We start from the raw sequence: 15,696 nt of genomic DNA on the forward strand, positions 1-15,696 counted from the left end.
TAATGCCAAAAAAACATTACCAAAGACACTAAAAATGGCCCTGTCTTGATGGGGGACGTCCTTCTGTATATATGCTTCTCTTATTGGTTGATGAATAAAACACTATTTGGCCAATAGAGGCAGGAAGATAGGTGGGATTAGGAAGCGAGAATTCTGGGAAAGGTAAACAGAGAGACCGTGGGGAGGCCCCACGTAGCAGAGAAAGGAGTAACAGGTCCAGACCCTTCTCCAGTAAGATAAGACCATGTGGAGATACTTAGATTAATAGAAATGGGTTAACAATTAAGACACAGCTAGCCAGGAAGAAGCCCTAGTCATCACCAATGGTTTTATAGTTAATATAGTGTCTGTGTGTTTATTTGGGGCTAAAATGTCGGCGGGACATTGTAGGACAAGAAACTCCAGCCACACTGCCTAATATGGCCCTATTGTCCCCACTGAATCCTCTGCAGTGTGTGTTGCACCTCCGCTAGTGAACAAGGAGAGTGGAGGAGTATTGAAAACCTTACATGAAAGTTTATACTCACATAAACACACGCACATACAAACACAGACATTCACACACATGGTGAGGTGAGAGGGTGTTCACCCATCTATCCCAAAGTCATTCTGAGGATCAAATAAGATTGTGCGTGTCAACACTGTGCTGCAGGGATGCTGGCAGGCGTTTAGTGCTCAATAAACGGTACTCCTGCTCCTGTTGCTCCGTTGCTCCAAACGTAACAGGAGAGCACGTTTGGGCCCTGTGTGCTGTTCTTTGCTGAAGGAGGGATGGAAACTTCAGTCTGTACAATGGTCCTGGGAGCTTGTCTTTCTGATTAGCACATCACAGGCTCAGGAATGCCTTGAGTTCCTCCAGCCCCGCTCCGCCTCAACAGCACCTGGTGGAAACAATCCCGCACACACACACACAGAAGACCTAAACCGGGGCGGAAGGAAGGAGAGAGGCATCAGGGTACCGCCGCCTCCCTCTCGCGGCCCGATGCCTGTAGTTTACCAAATGCATGATTCCTGCGCTCTTTGCCTCGTTCTCCATTTAACGAAGGCATGGCACGTTCCTCGACCGCTGAGAACAGTGAGTTAGACATCACATTGCAGTACTCCTCCTCTTGAGCCACGCAAGTGACAAGTGATTCCTACTCATACTTCCTTAAAGACCAAAATCCTCCATGAGTTTCCAACACCGGCTGCACTGTCACAGAGGAGCCCCTCACCGCTCCCAAGGGCACGTTCACACACAAACTTGCTTCGGCAAATTGATTTCACCAAGCCAGTCGCCATTTTACTTATGCGCTGGAACAAGCAGAGGCGTGTGGTAGAATACATGAACCTGAATCCAAACGTACCCGAAAGCAATCACAAAACCAAACACTTCTAGGAGAAAACTTAGGGAAATATCCTGATGACTTCAAGTTAGCAGTGTCTTCTTGAGAGACTCGAGACTCCTGGTTCTTGGGGCTAAAGCAGTGGCTCGGTGGTCAGGAGCACTTACTGCTCATGGAGAGGACCTGTGTTCAGTTCCCAGTACCCACGAGGAGGCTCGCAACGGTCCTTAACTCCAGTTCCATAGACTCCTCCGACCTCTGTGGGCACCAGGATGCACACAGTACACACACACACACACACACACACACACACACACACTCATGCAGGCAAAACACTCATGAGCATAAAAATAATTTTAAAATGTTTTTCTTTAAAAAGACTCATGTACCCTAAAGAAAAGAAACATTAGTTTAAAAACATTTTTTTCTGTTCACCAAATAACATCACTAAGAAAAAGAAAAGATAAATTATTGCCTGGATACTTATAGCAATATGTGAGGGGGGGAAAAGGCTATGTCCAGCATATGCAAATAACTTAAACAAATTGTCAATAAAAAGATTTTTTTAAAAAGCTCTGTTTAAAATATACAAAATGCATGTAAACACTTCTAAGTAGATACACCACAATGCCCAATAGGTACTTTCAGCATCATTAGACATAAAGGAAATAAAAATTTTTAAAGCAATCAAATATTACTTTACTCCCCCCATAGAATGATGAAAATTAAAATGTCTTTTAAAAATGCTGATAAAAATGTGTTTTATCTCAGCCTTTAAACACTGCTGGTCAGTGTGTCGGTGGCCCAGGTGTATTGGATGACCGTGAGCTGACAGTTATTCAGTTCTGCAGAAACGATACATCAGTCAAAAAGAATAATTTTGCCAGTGGTGTATAAGGAGCGTGCAGTCCTGTGCCATCTCAGCAACAAACATCTTACTTCTATTTTCCTTCTGGCCACTCTGTAACACAATAGCAGCTATGAGCAACAGCCTTGCAGCTTTGTTTCTGATGAGTCTATCCTGAAGGGCTGCGTGAAATCTCATTATTAAATCTGGAAAGACCTCGGGCACCATTTACACTACCCATCCGCAATATTTTACAAATAAATGAATGAAGACCAGAGAGATAGAGTGGTTCGCCTACAGTCTCCCATCTGGTTAAGACCCTCAATCCAGGGTTTCTCCCCATCCTTCACCTCACAGCCTCTCCAATCAGAATTGGAAAGAGAGATTCCCCAAAGAAGCAAGATAATGTGAACCCCTGACATTTGCAACTTACCCTTCATCTCTTAAATGTGATTTTCTTAAGATCTCTGCCATGGCAATTGCTTGATGTGTTTCAGAGGAGAGGAACTTTAAAGCTGAAAAAGGAAATAAATGTCAGTAGGCTTCCTGCTGGCTCCCCTGAGACATGCCTCATCCAGGAGGCAGGTGCTGAGTGGACTATCTGAGACAGTGCCAAGTTGTCCCAGACAGGCATGCACGGGAAGGAAGCCAGGAGTCCTTAGCTTCCTGATCAAGTCTAGCTAGTCCCTAGCCAATGCGCCTGGTGTTACTCAGCCTGTAGGACAGGAAGCTGGCATTCCAGAAGCTGACGTAGTTGTTGTAAAGTCCCTGTTGTCCTCTGCTCTATCTCTACCTTCCTCCTATCTTACCTCTATGCAGCGGTTGCTGAGACTGGTGGCAGGGAGAAGTTTAGATGATCGTCCTCCCCCCCACCCCATCCCCCACCAGTGAATTAGGCATTCCACCCATTGGATGTTGTAAGAATAGGGAGATGTGAAGATGTCTGTCCTAGGATTCAGGAATGCACTCCTCAGCTGGAGACAGAAGGCCAAGTAATAGGGAAACGGTTAAGGGCTGCTCATCTACAATAACATTGAGGTGATTGATTCTCTATGATTTATCAAAGCTTGCCTGGGGATTCAGAAAGTAAAGTCAGCCTCAAGCTATAGAGATCAGACAGTGGTGATACACACCTTTAATCCCAACAACCAGAAGATAGGAGGTGGTGGCACACACCTTTAATCCTAGGACTTAGAATTAAGAAGTAGATGAATCTCCGTGAGTCCAAGGCCACCCAGATCTACACAAGATTTATCTACTCCTAAAGGGAAACAGATCACACAAAGATGATCTCATCACCTGGGATCACACACCTTTAATCCCAGCACTACAGGGGTATAAAAGATAGGAGCGGGGTCTTCAGTAGTCAATATCAGGAATTTGTTCTCCAGCCACATTGAGGCTAGGAAGACGTTGAAGTCTCAGGATTCTCCAGTCACACTTAAGAGAGGTTACAGTCTGAGGTTTGGTGGAGCCAGGATCACCTTTCTGAGGTAGCAGTAAGAGCTGGTGACCAGCTGCTTTGAGCCCCAATATCAGTCTCTGGGTCTTTTGTTTTTCATGTTACATAAGATGAATGGGGAAACCTATGCCCAGGATCAACCATGGATGAGGGAAATACCTGGGATGTAACAAGACTCCTAGCAGTTTGGAGTCACATGTAAGATGATCCAGCAGAAAGCCTCTCTGGGCAGAATGGCCGCTGGGATCCCAGACTCACAGTTTTGTTGCTGTCTTCACAGCATGTGGCAGTTGAGGATTTCAAATCCAATTCTTTGCTTGTTTGTTATCCATTCCCTGCCTGAGCAAGTTTCCCAGGGAAGCACCTGAGATTCTACAGGCCCCCAAGGAAAGCTACCCGTGGAGGTGGGTAAATGAACTGTGACTCCCATGAAACACCTTCACTTCCAGAGATGCGGGAAAACTCTTGTATAGTACAAAGGACAGATTACTGGAGATTCCAGAATTGCAGCCAAGAGTTTCTCAGGTACAAAGTCACACTCTAGAATACCTGCCAGGCTCAGCCACCTGTCCCAGTGCACCAATTAAAGAGACTGGTAATGATGAACGATAAAAGAGGAAGGTTGATTCAATGTGGCCACACTGGGAAGTAGGACAGATAAAGGAGTCAAGTGACCCCAAATCCACCTTCAATCCAGGTACTGATGTAAGCTTTAGGTTTAAATGCAGGAAGACTTGAGGGTAGGGCCAAGAAGTGCGTGTAATTAAGGAGTCCTATTCAAAGTACTTGCTGGCCACTGTCCTCGGGCTTTAAGGTTGTCTGAGGAAATGCGTGTTGTTTGAAGGGACAAGTTGAATCCAGGAGATAACTACTTCTGTCCCAGAGTGGAGACCTCTCTTCTGGATCATTGTCCCCATCCGGAGTTGGTCTGACCTGGAAAGTTTTGCTCTTCCAAGAACCCAAAGTGGCCACAGGTTTAGGACAAAGGTTTATCTCTGTGCCTGCAGCCTTGAAGAGGGGTGAACTAGGTTAGATGGACAGTGCATGAGCAGTTAACATGGCACCTGAAATAAAGTAGAGGGTGCAAGGGGAACACTTTCATCCTTCACTTAGGCACCTTGTGGGTCCACGTAGGAAGTCAACACCTCTTAGAAAAACCTAAGTGTCTGTCTCAGAGTCCCATCTGGCCGACAAGAGCCCCACTATGCCATTAGATGGTGACAACACCCAACATTGATCAAGAGCTTTACTCATGTTCAAGCACTTTCCCATCCGTCAGTTGAACCTCACTAATAGTGCCTTCACATGTCACTGTCATTTATTATTAAACAGAAATGCCACAGCTTCAAAAGAGAGAACTGGCTTGCCCTAAGTCACAGCATTAACTAAACAGGAAACAGTTAAGCCACCTCCAATAACTCCAATCCACTGTTTTCCCTCTGCTCCCACCATCATCCTAGCTGTGAATGTGCCTCGGATACAGATGTGCGCTTCTGTCCCATTTCTGCCAAAAGTGAGAGGAAACTTCTGGACATTCCTCCTTTGCTAATGGCAGCAAGGCCTATTATAGTAAAGGAACAAACTACCACCTCTTAGATGAGAGGGTTTGAAATAAAAATAAGGAGGGCTGAAGGTAATCTCTCCCTGAGCAGACAAGGAAGAGGCAAGTCAAGGAGGAAAGATTCAAATGAGAAAGGGAGTGTCCCTAGCCCATGACCAAGGAACAACTTATCTCCCACACAGGTAAGGAAGACACACCCTGCTCTTCAGGAAAAGGCAGCGGGCCACTAACCTGTGTCTGCTCCCACTGTGCCACCTGTGTTCACAGACCCCTTTGTCTTGAAGAACAAAGCACCAGGCATCTGTTGAAGCTCTCCTTGTTGGAAATAATGCCAACCTTGTGGATTTGCACAGATGCATCCCTCCCAAGACTATAAAGCCTTCATGCATAGTACCTAGTGTAACAAAGCACTCCCAGGGTGCCGTGGAGTGATAAGAAAGTGCTTTAAGTTGTTTTAATACAGTTCAGCCTTACCTACATAATCCTTGCTCCATCCCAGCTTAACAAATTTCCATTTTGATTATGTTTTGGAAACACTGACTTTTTTAAATTAAAACCTGAAAGAACAATTGTAGCTCTCTTCTCTGGCCAAACCCCTGTATCCTTTCTGTGGCCCTAGTACAAGTGTCAGCTTCTCTCCCTGGGTTTCACAGATAACACAGAACTCACTTCCCTTTCCCACACTCTCCTTGATGTTCCTTCTGACTTCCTTTCTTTGTCTCTCTCATTTTCATTGTAGACACCTACATTGACCTGCCCTAGACCCTACATCAAGTCTTCACTGAAATAGGAATGGGCCATCTCCCCTCTACCTGTCCTTAGTTGAAGCAGGCTGATGCTAGAAACCCAAAGGAAGTAATCTTTTCAATTTATAGAAACTCAGATTATAGGATTCTGTGTATGAAAAGGAAATGGGGGATTCTCAGTTTTAAATAGTGGGTCCCTCATATTAAAGACATACCTGTGGCAGTTGGGGGAAACCTGTGTATTAGAGAGAAAAGAACATTAGCCTGAGCCCTACAATTCTCTGGTTCAGGAGAAGACAGAAAGATGAGTTCAGCATTAAGTACCAAGAACCTTGTGACCTGGAATAAGCTCTTCACTAGGGAGCAACCTTCTTCCTGGATTCACTGAAACCAGCTACTCACATGCTCAGAGAATTCCAAATGTCACACAGAAGTCTTAGATGTCCAAAGAAGACATCCGATAGAGACTGAGGAGAGAACCCATGGTCTCCTTTATTTTATTACACTAAAACAAGATTCGTAGGCTCTCTCTGATTCATAAACAAAGGTGTCTCAGCTGTCCCTGTGAGCCTAGTTTCTTATCACCTGCAGAAAATGCTAATTATTTGATGAATGAAAAAGACCAAAGTAACAAGATGGGGATGAAGTTAAGACGAAGTAGTCTCAACATGCCTTAATAAGTATGATGATTCAGGACTCAACATTGACATTTCTGTCTACATCAAGGGAGGTTGAAATGATAATAACAGATTTTTTTCTTATTTAGTGTGGTATCACCTACAGAATTTTAAGTGAAATGATATGCATTCTTGGGTTTATTGCTATGTCAAATATAATCAATAGAAGTTCCAAAGATTCTAATTGAACTCCAAAGGACCCAATTCTCAGGGACCTTTAAAATAATAGCTCCACATATTCTGACCCCAAAGATGTGCTTAGTCCAAAATTACACTCAAAATTGCACACAAAAGTCTGAACGCGAACTACCCACAAAGAGAGAGATTCAACAACACACAATTAAAAGGTTCATACTGCACCATCAATTTCTATTTTGGGAGCGAGAGTATGGTGTATTCCTGGCCCCCACATGTCCCAACAGTGCAGCTAAAAAAAAAAGAAGGGCAAATTTCCCTAATAGCTATCCTAGAACCTGAAGTCAGTAGGTCATTATAGTCCAAACTTGGCAAAGGAGAGAGGAGAACACTGACATTCTTCAGTACCAAATATGTACCCACCTCTAACAGACACTGTACACACAACATATCTTTTGTATCCACAACAACTGTCCTCCATAAGTAGAACTGTGCTAACAAAAAAGGAAACTAGAACAGAGACAGCTAAGAGGCATCAAAGCCATAACTCAAACTCCAATCCACAAGACCCTCTGCCCCCTTTCTTCTGCCAAACTGAGGAGACACACTAACAAAATTGTAAAAATATTACCAAAGAACCAGGGTCTTCACTTTGATGGTGCCGTATGCTTCAGGTATACAGAGAAACCCTGAAATTGGCCAAACTGTTTGAATAAAAGCCTCCAGTAACTGGCTACCCAGTATCCACTCTTTGCCTCCTTTTTCCTCAGGAAATCCATTTCTGTTCAACTCCATTTTATCCTTGTGTCTTCCTCCTTGATACAGAGAAGATTAGCACATCTGTAGAGTCAGAGAGGATTGATAGATGGCATTTTTCTGATGACATTCACTAATTACACGGTGCATGTGGGACCTTAAATAATCCAAACAAATTAAATGGAATCATTTCACAAATATTCAACATTTGAGAAAGCCATCACCCCTTCACTCTCTCCATCTTTTCCCCATCTCATTCTCTTTGCCTTCCCCTTTCCCTTTCACCTAAATTTCTTACATGAAATTGAGAGCCTATGAATTCCTAATTCCTGTTGGTGCCAATCTTGTAGCTTGGTCCTCAACGCTGTAAAATAAAATAAGGAGGGAAAGACAGGAGGGACAGAGGGAGAAATGGGGGTTGTTAAGAAACCTAAAACCATGGAGGCTAGGGAATTTTAACTTGGTTTTCAATTAAGGAGTTTAAAGCTGAGAGAAAACCTTTGGCAAGCTCCTGGTCCTAAGACAGTAATTTGGATGAGCAGCAAAGACACTTCAAAGTGAATGGATGAAAAGAGTAGCTGTATTTCCCCCATGGTATGGGTTAATGTGTATGATATTTTTCATTCCCTGCTTATAGATTCAGAATGTTCAAAATGTCCGATGGGAGCCAAGGATGGGGGAATGAAGGGAGTCTTGCAGAGGGAATTCAGGAACTAAGGGTCCATGTGACCCTCTGGGCACTACTGATAGGCTAAAAGCTTTGGGATCTCCCAGAGAACAACCAAAAAAACAACTATTCCCAGCCAATCAGTGGGGTGGGGAGTGCACCATTGTCTAACAGACACTGTTCACCGAAACAGCGGCACAGTTGAGAAATTCCCTGAGACAATTAGTGGTCTGTGAGCCACTGCCAGGAAGTTAAACAGCAGGGAAGGGAAACAAGGAATAGAATGGGAAAGAGATGCCCTCATTAGTGAGCCCAGATGTGGCGTTCTGAAAAAAAAAATAACTTTAAAAGCCTGAGTTTTGAGAATGGAGAGATAGCTTAAGTGGCTAAGTGAGTTCCTACCCTTCCAGAGGACTCAAGTTAATTTCCTAGGTGTGGATCACATGGCCCACAACAATTTGAAACTCCAACTCTAGGGACTTCAATACCCTCTTCTGGAATTGGAATGTACCCACATTCATGTGGCATTCACTCACACAGACACACACACACACACACACACACACACACTTAAAAATTAAAAACAAAACCCTGAATTTCCTACAATCAATTTTTGATGACTGTGTGGCTATCTCTGAATTCATGTTTAATTCCACATTTGGTTACTTCACTTGAGCAATGAAAGTCTCATGCAGCTGCAAGTTCCTGTGTCCTAAGTGAGCTAAAATGTCTGATTACTCCCAAAGCACCTGCTAGGGATGACTATAACATCCCCTCCAAAACTCAAATTGAAACCTAATCCTCAACAATGTAGAATTGCAAACCCTGGGAAGTGATTAGGTCATGAGATCAGAGCCTTGGTGAAGGGTACTAGGAGTGGATTAGTTATCACGAGCTTGGGTTTTCTCTGCCTCTTGTGACTATGTGTCCCGCTGCCATCTGCCAAGGCATGATGCAGAAACTAGGCTGCTTCCAGATACTAAGCAGATGCCAGCACCCAAGCCCTTGACCTTTCCAGCCTCCAGAACTGTGAATGAAACAAATGTTTCTTTATGAAGTTTCCATTATATAAAAATAAAACAGAGTAGGAGACATCACCCAGCTCTCAGAATGCACAGGAACTTGGCCAACCATCTTCTTGGTTGACAGCAACTTGGTTCAACAAGAACCAAGAGCACCAAAGAGGAGGAATTTGCTAAGCCGAATGTGGTTAGCCTGCTTGGAAAGGGAAGTGCCTCCAGAGAAGAAACCCACATCTGGACAACCAAAGAGGGCAGTAGATGCTATCAAGATGTAAGCAAGAGTCTGCAGTTCACTGAGCACCATACAGCAGATGTCAACCCTTGCTTACTTTGGGAAACTGCCAAGCACCTAATGAGCAAGAGAAAGGCTAGCTCAGAGATCTCTTAAAAATAAATTAGCCAGGGAACAATTAAAGGTGTTAAATGAACAATTAGGCCAACTGGCACAGACTTATAAATCTTCCCTTGATCAAAACAGTTAGCTGAAATTATCTGCCTTCAGAGGCAAATTACTCTTTGTGAAACTAGTAGATGTGGTCATTAGGGGGATGAAGGGCTACAAGGAAAAAGGTCAGTTTAGCAGTTATTCAGAAAAAAAAAGAACTCTGAATTCTTTACTTAGAGCCCCAGTAATTAAATCAACAATGTAACCTAACCAACACAGGTGTCCTTGGTCATTATTTGGATATAACAGGGTACTCGGTTCTATTATCATGGAGCAGACAGGTTGTATACCAAGCCATGCTAAGGAAAATAAAAATCCAAGTTGTCTGCTGTGGTCACCACATTCAGTCCTTGGATGGAACACTAGGATAGAAGTGCCTGATGTTACCAATTCTGGCCTACCTAATTTGATTCTCATTAATTTTCTCACACTGATATGTATGTACTGTCCAGGGAACTGCATTACATAAACACATTTTCATACAAGTATATGATGTACTTTGAGCATGTTTCTCCCACCTCCTCCTACCCCCACCTTCTTGTCCTTGCTCCCTTCCTCGGTCCCTTTGTTGAGGTTGGTGTCTGTGCATGGGTGCGTGCATGGGTGCATTTGTTTATGCCTCTGTGTGTGTGTGTGTGTGTGTGTGTGTGTGTGCACTCATTTTGTTCCTTTGTAGGCAGGTGTGTAAGCAAATGCCTGTCAAAGCCAATGGTCAATCTTCAGTCATCATTTACCTTGCCTTTAGAAACAAGGTCTCTCATTAGTCTAGTGCTCACTAAGTAAGCAAAGCTAACTGGACCAGTGAGACACCCCACCCCACCTGACCCCCAGATATTAATTACATGGGTTCTTGGAATCGAATTTAAGTTCCCATGTTTCCAAGGCAAGCAAGTGAGAAATCACCTCCCAGTGGCCTGTTAGTCCCCTTTTAATTCCTAGACAGTGTCATATCTACTTTCATGTCAATGTGTATTTATAGGTGTGTGTGTGTGTGTGTGTGTGTGTAAGAATCTAGGCTCCATACATGAGAAAAAATGTAGTATTTGTCTTACTGGGTCTGACTTTATTTAATATATCTCCAGTTTCGACTATTTTCCTTCTAATGATACGGGGTTTTTTTTCTTTGTGGATTTTGTTAGAAACCACTGTGTATGTATCTCACCTTGTATTTACTCATTTCCCTGTTGACAGACACTAGTCCAATCACTATGGAAATCAGTATGGAGATTCCTCATAAAAGATACAACTAGGTCTCTTATATGACCCAGCTATTCCAGTCCTAGGTATTTACCCAAAAACCTCCCTATCAGCATATCACTGAGACACTCACACATCAGTGTTTTACTCTATTTGAAGATCCTGTCTTCTGTGCTCATTGTTTAATTAGACTTAGTCATTTTAACTGCTCTATATTGAATAGTTCAATAGCTTAGACAAATGTTTCTCAGACACTTAGAAAGTCTCAGGCATTTTTGCTTGTCATACATGAAGAAGTATAAATTGTTGACATGTAATAAGTATAGACTATAGATGCTGCTGACTTCTATAGATTGCAAGGATAGCCCCTACAAAATCCCATAATCTCAATAGTGCCACTGTCAAAAAAACACTTTGATGGAGATACGTTAATTTCACATTTGAACTTAATCTAAAGAGAAAAAGAAAGGCTTTGATTGATAAATTAGTGGCACTAGCATGGAAAATAGATATATTCAGTTTAGTGGTTGGTTGGAGATAAAATCTCTAGCCCAAGCTGACCTCAAACTCCCTATGAAACTGTGAATGACCTTGAACTTCTTTTTTTTATATCATTTATATTAAATTTAAATAGCTTGTTTTACATGTCAATCCCAGTTCCCTCTTCCCCTCCTCCTCCCACACTCCCCTTTCCCCTCACCCTCCCACTCTATTGCCAAATCCTTCCACATAGGGGATTTCTAGAGTCTGTCATTTCACTCTGGGTAAGGTCCAGGCACTCCCCTAAGAGTCCAGGCTGAGAGAGCATCCCTCTTTGTGCTATAGGCACACGATGACTGTTTGTATTCCAGGGATAGACACTGATCCACAGCTCAGGGCCCCATAGGTTGCCCAGGCCTTCTCACTGACACTCACATTTGGGGGGTCCAGATCAGTCCCATGCTGGCCTCCCCACTGTCGGTCTAGGGTCCAAGAGCTCTCCCCTGTTCAGATCAGCTGTCTCTGCTGGTTTTGCCAGCCCATTCTTTGCCAATTTGCTCATCACTCCTCTCTCTCTCTGTCACTGGGTTCCTTGGGTTCAGTTCAGTGATTAATTGTGTGTTTGCCTCTGCTTCCATCAGTCACAGGATGAAGGCTCCCGGATGGTTATAGACATCAAGTTCATTATCAGGAATGGGCATTTGAGGTGGTCTCTCCACTATTGCTTAGCTTGCCAATTGGTGTTATCCCTTTAGATCACTCCAGGTCACTCTGGTGCCTGATCTGTCTTCTATCCTATGATTCCCTCTTCCCCCTATTCTACCCCCACCCACTCGACTTCCTGTTCCCCCATGACCAACTCTCTTCCTCTTCACCCCCTCTCTTCTTCCCAGCTCCCACTCCCCCCCCACCCCTCGCCTTGTTCCACATCCATTCAGAGGATCTTGTCTCAATTCTCTTCTCTTGGGTACTATGCATATATGCATATCTTTTAGGTTCTTTCCTGTTTCCCAGACTCTCTATCAGTGGAAGTGCAGACTGGCACTATCCTGATCCATGTCTAAAATCCATATATGAGTGAGTACATACCATGTTTGTCTTTTTGTGACTGGGTTACCTCACTCAGGATGGTTTCTTCCAGTGCTATCCATTTACCTGTGAATTTCAAGATTCCATTGTTTTTTTCTGCTGAGTAATACTCCATTGTGTAAATGTACCACATTTTCTCTATCCACTTTTCAGTTGAGGGGCATCTAGGTTGCTTCCATGTTCTGGCTATTACAAATAATGCTGCTATGAACATAGTGGAGCAGATGCCCTGGTTGTATGAATTTGCCTCATTTGGATATATGCCTAAGAGTGGAATTGCTGGGTCTACTGGTAGATTAGTTACCGTTTTCCTGAGGAATCTCCATACTGATTTCCAAAGAAGCTGTATGAGTTGGCACTCCCACCAGCAGTGGAGGAGTGTTCCCCTCTCTCCACATCCTCTCCAGCATAAATTGTCTTCTGTGTTTTTGATTTTAGCCATTCTGACAGGAGTAAGATGGTATCTCAGAGTTGTTTTGATTTGCATTTCCCTGATGGCTAAGGATGTTGAGCACTTTCTTAAGTGTCTCTTGGCCATTTTAGCCTCCTCTATTGAGAATTCTCTATTTAGTTCTGTGCCCCACCTTTTAATTGGATCCTTTGGTGTTTTGGAGACTTGTTTCTTGAGTTCTTTGTAAATTTTGGAGATTAGCCCTCTGTCAGATGTAGGGTTAGTGAATATCTTTTCCCATTCTGTGGCCTGCCTTTTTGTCTTTTTTGACTGTGTCCTTTGCCTTACAGAAGCTTTTTAGTTTCAGAAGGTCCCATTTGTTAATTGTCGATCTCAGTACCTGTGCCACTGGTGTTATGTTTAGGAAGTGGTCTCCTGTACCAACTCGTTGAAGAGTATCTCCCACTTTCTCTTCTAAAAGTTTCAATGTGGCTGGATTTATGTTGAGATCTTTGATCCATTTGGACTTAAGTTTTGTACAAGGCAATAAACATGGATCTATTTGCAGTCTTCTGCATACCAGTACCCAGTTATGCCAGCACCATTTGTTGAAGATGCTTTCTTTTTTCCATTGTACAGTTTTAGGTTCTTTGTCAAAAATCAAGTGTTCATAGGTGTGTGGATTAAAATTAGGGCTTTCGATTCGGTTCCATTGGTCTACCTGCCTATTTTTGTGCCAATACCAAGCTGTTTTCAGGACTATAGCTCTATAATAGAGCTTGAAGTCTGGTATGATGATGCCTCCTGAAGTTCCTTTATTGTATAGGGTTGTTTTGGCTATACTGGGCCTTTTGTTTTTCCATATAAAGTTGATTAATGTTCTTTCCAGGTCCTTGAAGAATTGTGATGGAATTTTGATAGGGATTGCATTGAATCTATAGACTGCTTTTGGCAAGATTGCCATTTTTATTATGTTGATCCTACCAATCCAAGAGCATGGGAGATCTTTCCATTTTCTGGTATCTTCTTTGATTTCTTTCTTTAAAGACACAAAGTTCTTGATATACAGGTCTTTCACTTCCTTGGTTAACATTATCCCCAGATATTTGATGCTGTTTTTGGCTATTGTAAAGGGTGATGTTTCTCTGATTTCTTTCTCAGTCACTTCATCATCTGTATATAATAGGGCCACTGATTTTTTTTGAGTTTACCTTGTATCCTGCCACATTGCTGAAGGTGTTTATCAGCTCTAGGCGTATCCTTGCGGAGTTTTTTGGATCACTTATGTAAATTATCATATCATCTGCAAATAGTGAAAGTTTGACTTCTTCTTTTCCTATTTGTATCCCCTTTATCTCCTTTTGTTGTCTTATTGCTGTAGCTAGAACTTCAAGTACAATATTGAAGAGATACGGAGAGAGTGGACAGCCTTGTCTTGTTCCTGATTTTAGAGGAATTGCTTTGAGTTTCTCTCCATTTAGTTTGATGTTAGCTGTTGGTTTACTCTATATTGCTTTTATTATATTTAGGTACGTTCCTGTTATCCCTGATCTCTCTAGGACCTTTATCATGAAGGGGTGCTGGATTTTGTCAAAGGCTTTTTCAGCATCTAGTGAGATAATCAAGTGGTTTTTCTTTCGCAGTTTGTTAATATGATGGATTACATTGATAGATTTTCTAATGTTGAACCATCCCTGCATTCCTGGGATGAAGCCTACTTGATCATGGTGGATGATTTTTCTGATGTGTTCTTGAATCCGGTTTGTGAGTATTTTATTGAGTATTTTTGCATCGATGTTCATGAGGGAAATTGGTCTATAGTTCTCTTTCTTAGTTGTGTCTTTGTGTGGCTTGGGTATCAAGGTAATTGTAGCCTCGTAGAAAGAGTTTGACAGTGAGCCTCCTGCTTCTATTGTGTGGAATACTTTGAGGAGTATTGGAATTAGCTCTTCTTTGAATTTCTGGTAGAATTCTGCACTGAAGCCATCTGGGCCTGGGCTTTTTTTGTTTGGGAGACTTTTGATGACTGCTTCTATTTCATTAGGGGTTATAGGTCTGTTTAGATTGTTTATCTGTTCTTGATTTAGTTTTGGCAAGTGATAGCTATCCAGGAAATTGTCCATTTCCTTTAAATTTTCAAATTTTGTGGAGTACAGATTTTCAAAGTATGCCCTGATGATTCTCTGGATTTCCTCAGAGTCCGTTGTTATGTCCCCTTTTTCATCCCTGATTTTGTTAATTAGCATGCTCTCTCTCTGTCTTTTGGTTAGTTTGGACAGAGGTTTATCTATTTTGTTGATTTTCTCAAAGAGCCAACTCTTTGTTTCATTGATTCTTCTCAGTGTTTGTCTGGTTTCTACTTGATTGATTTCAGCCCTCAATTTGATTATTTCCTGGCGTCTGCTCCTCCTGGGGGAGTTTGCTTCTTTTTGTTCTAGAACATTCAGCTGTGCTATTAATTCTCTAGTATGACTGTTCTCCAGTTTTTTCATGTGGGCACTTAGTGCTATGAACTTCCCCCGTAGCACTGCTTTCAAAGTGTCCCATAGGTTTGGGTATGTTGTGTCTTCATTCTCATTGAAATCGAGGAAGTCTTTAATTTCTTTTTTTATTTCTTCTTTGACCCAGGGATGGTGCAGTTGAGCATTATTCAATTTCCATGAGTTTGTAGGTTTTCTGCAATTTGTATTGTTGTTGAATTCTAATTTTAAAGCATGGTGGTCTGATAAGATGCATGGAGTTATTCCAATTTTTTTGTAGCTGCTGAGGTTTGATATGTTGCCAAGTATGTGGTCGAGAAGGTTCCATGTGGTGCCGAGAAGAAGGTATATCCCTTTGTATTTGGGTGGAATGTTCTATAGATGTCTGTTAAACCCAGTTGGGTCATAACTTCTAT

This window comes from Mesocricetus auratus, unplaced genomic scaffold, assembly GCF_017639785.1.
Source record: "Mesocricetus auratus isolate SY011 unplaced genomic scaffold, BCM_Maur_2.0 Super-Scaffold_100676, whole genome shotgun sequence".
NCBI lineage: Eukaryota > Metazoa > Chordata > Mammalia > Rodentia > Cricetidae > Mesocricetus > Mesocricetus auratus.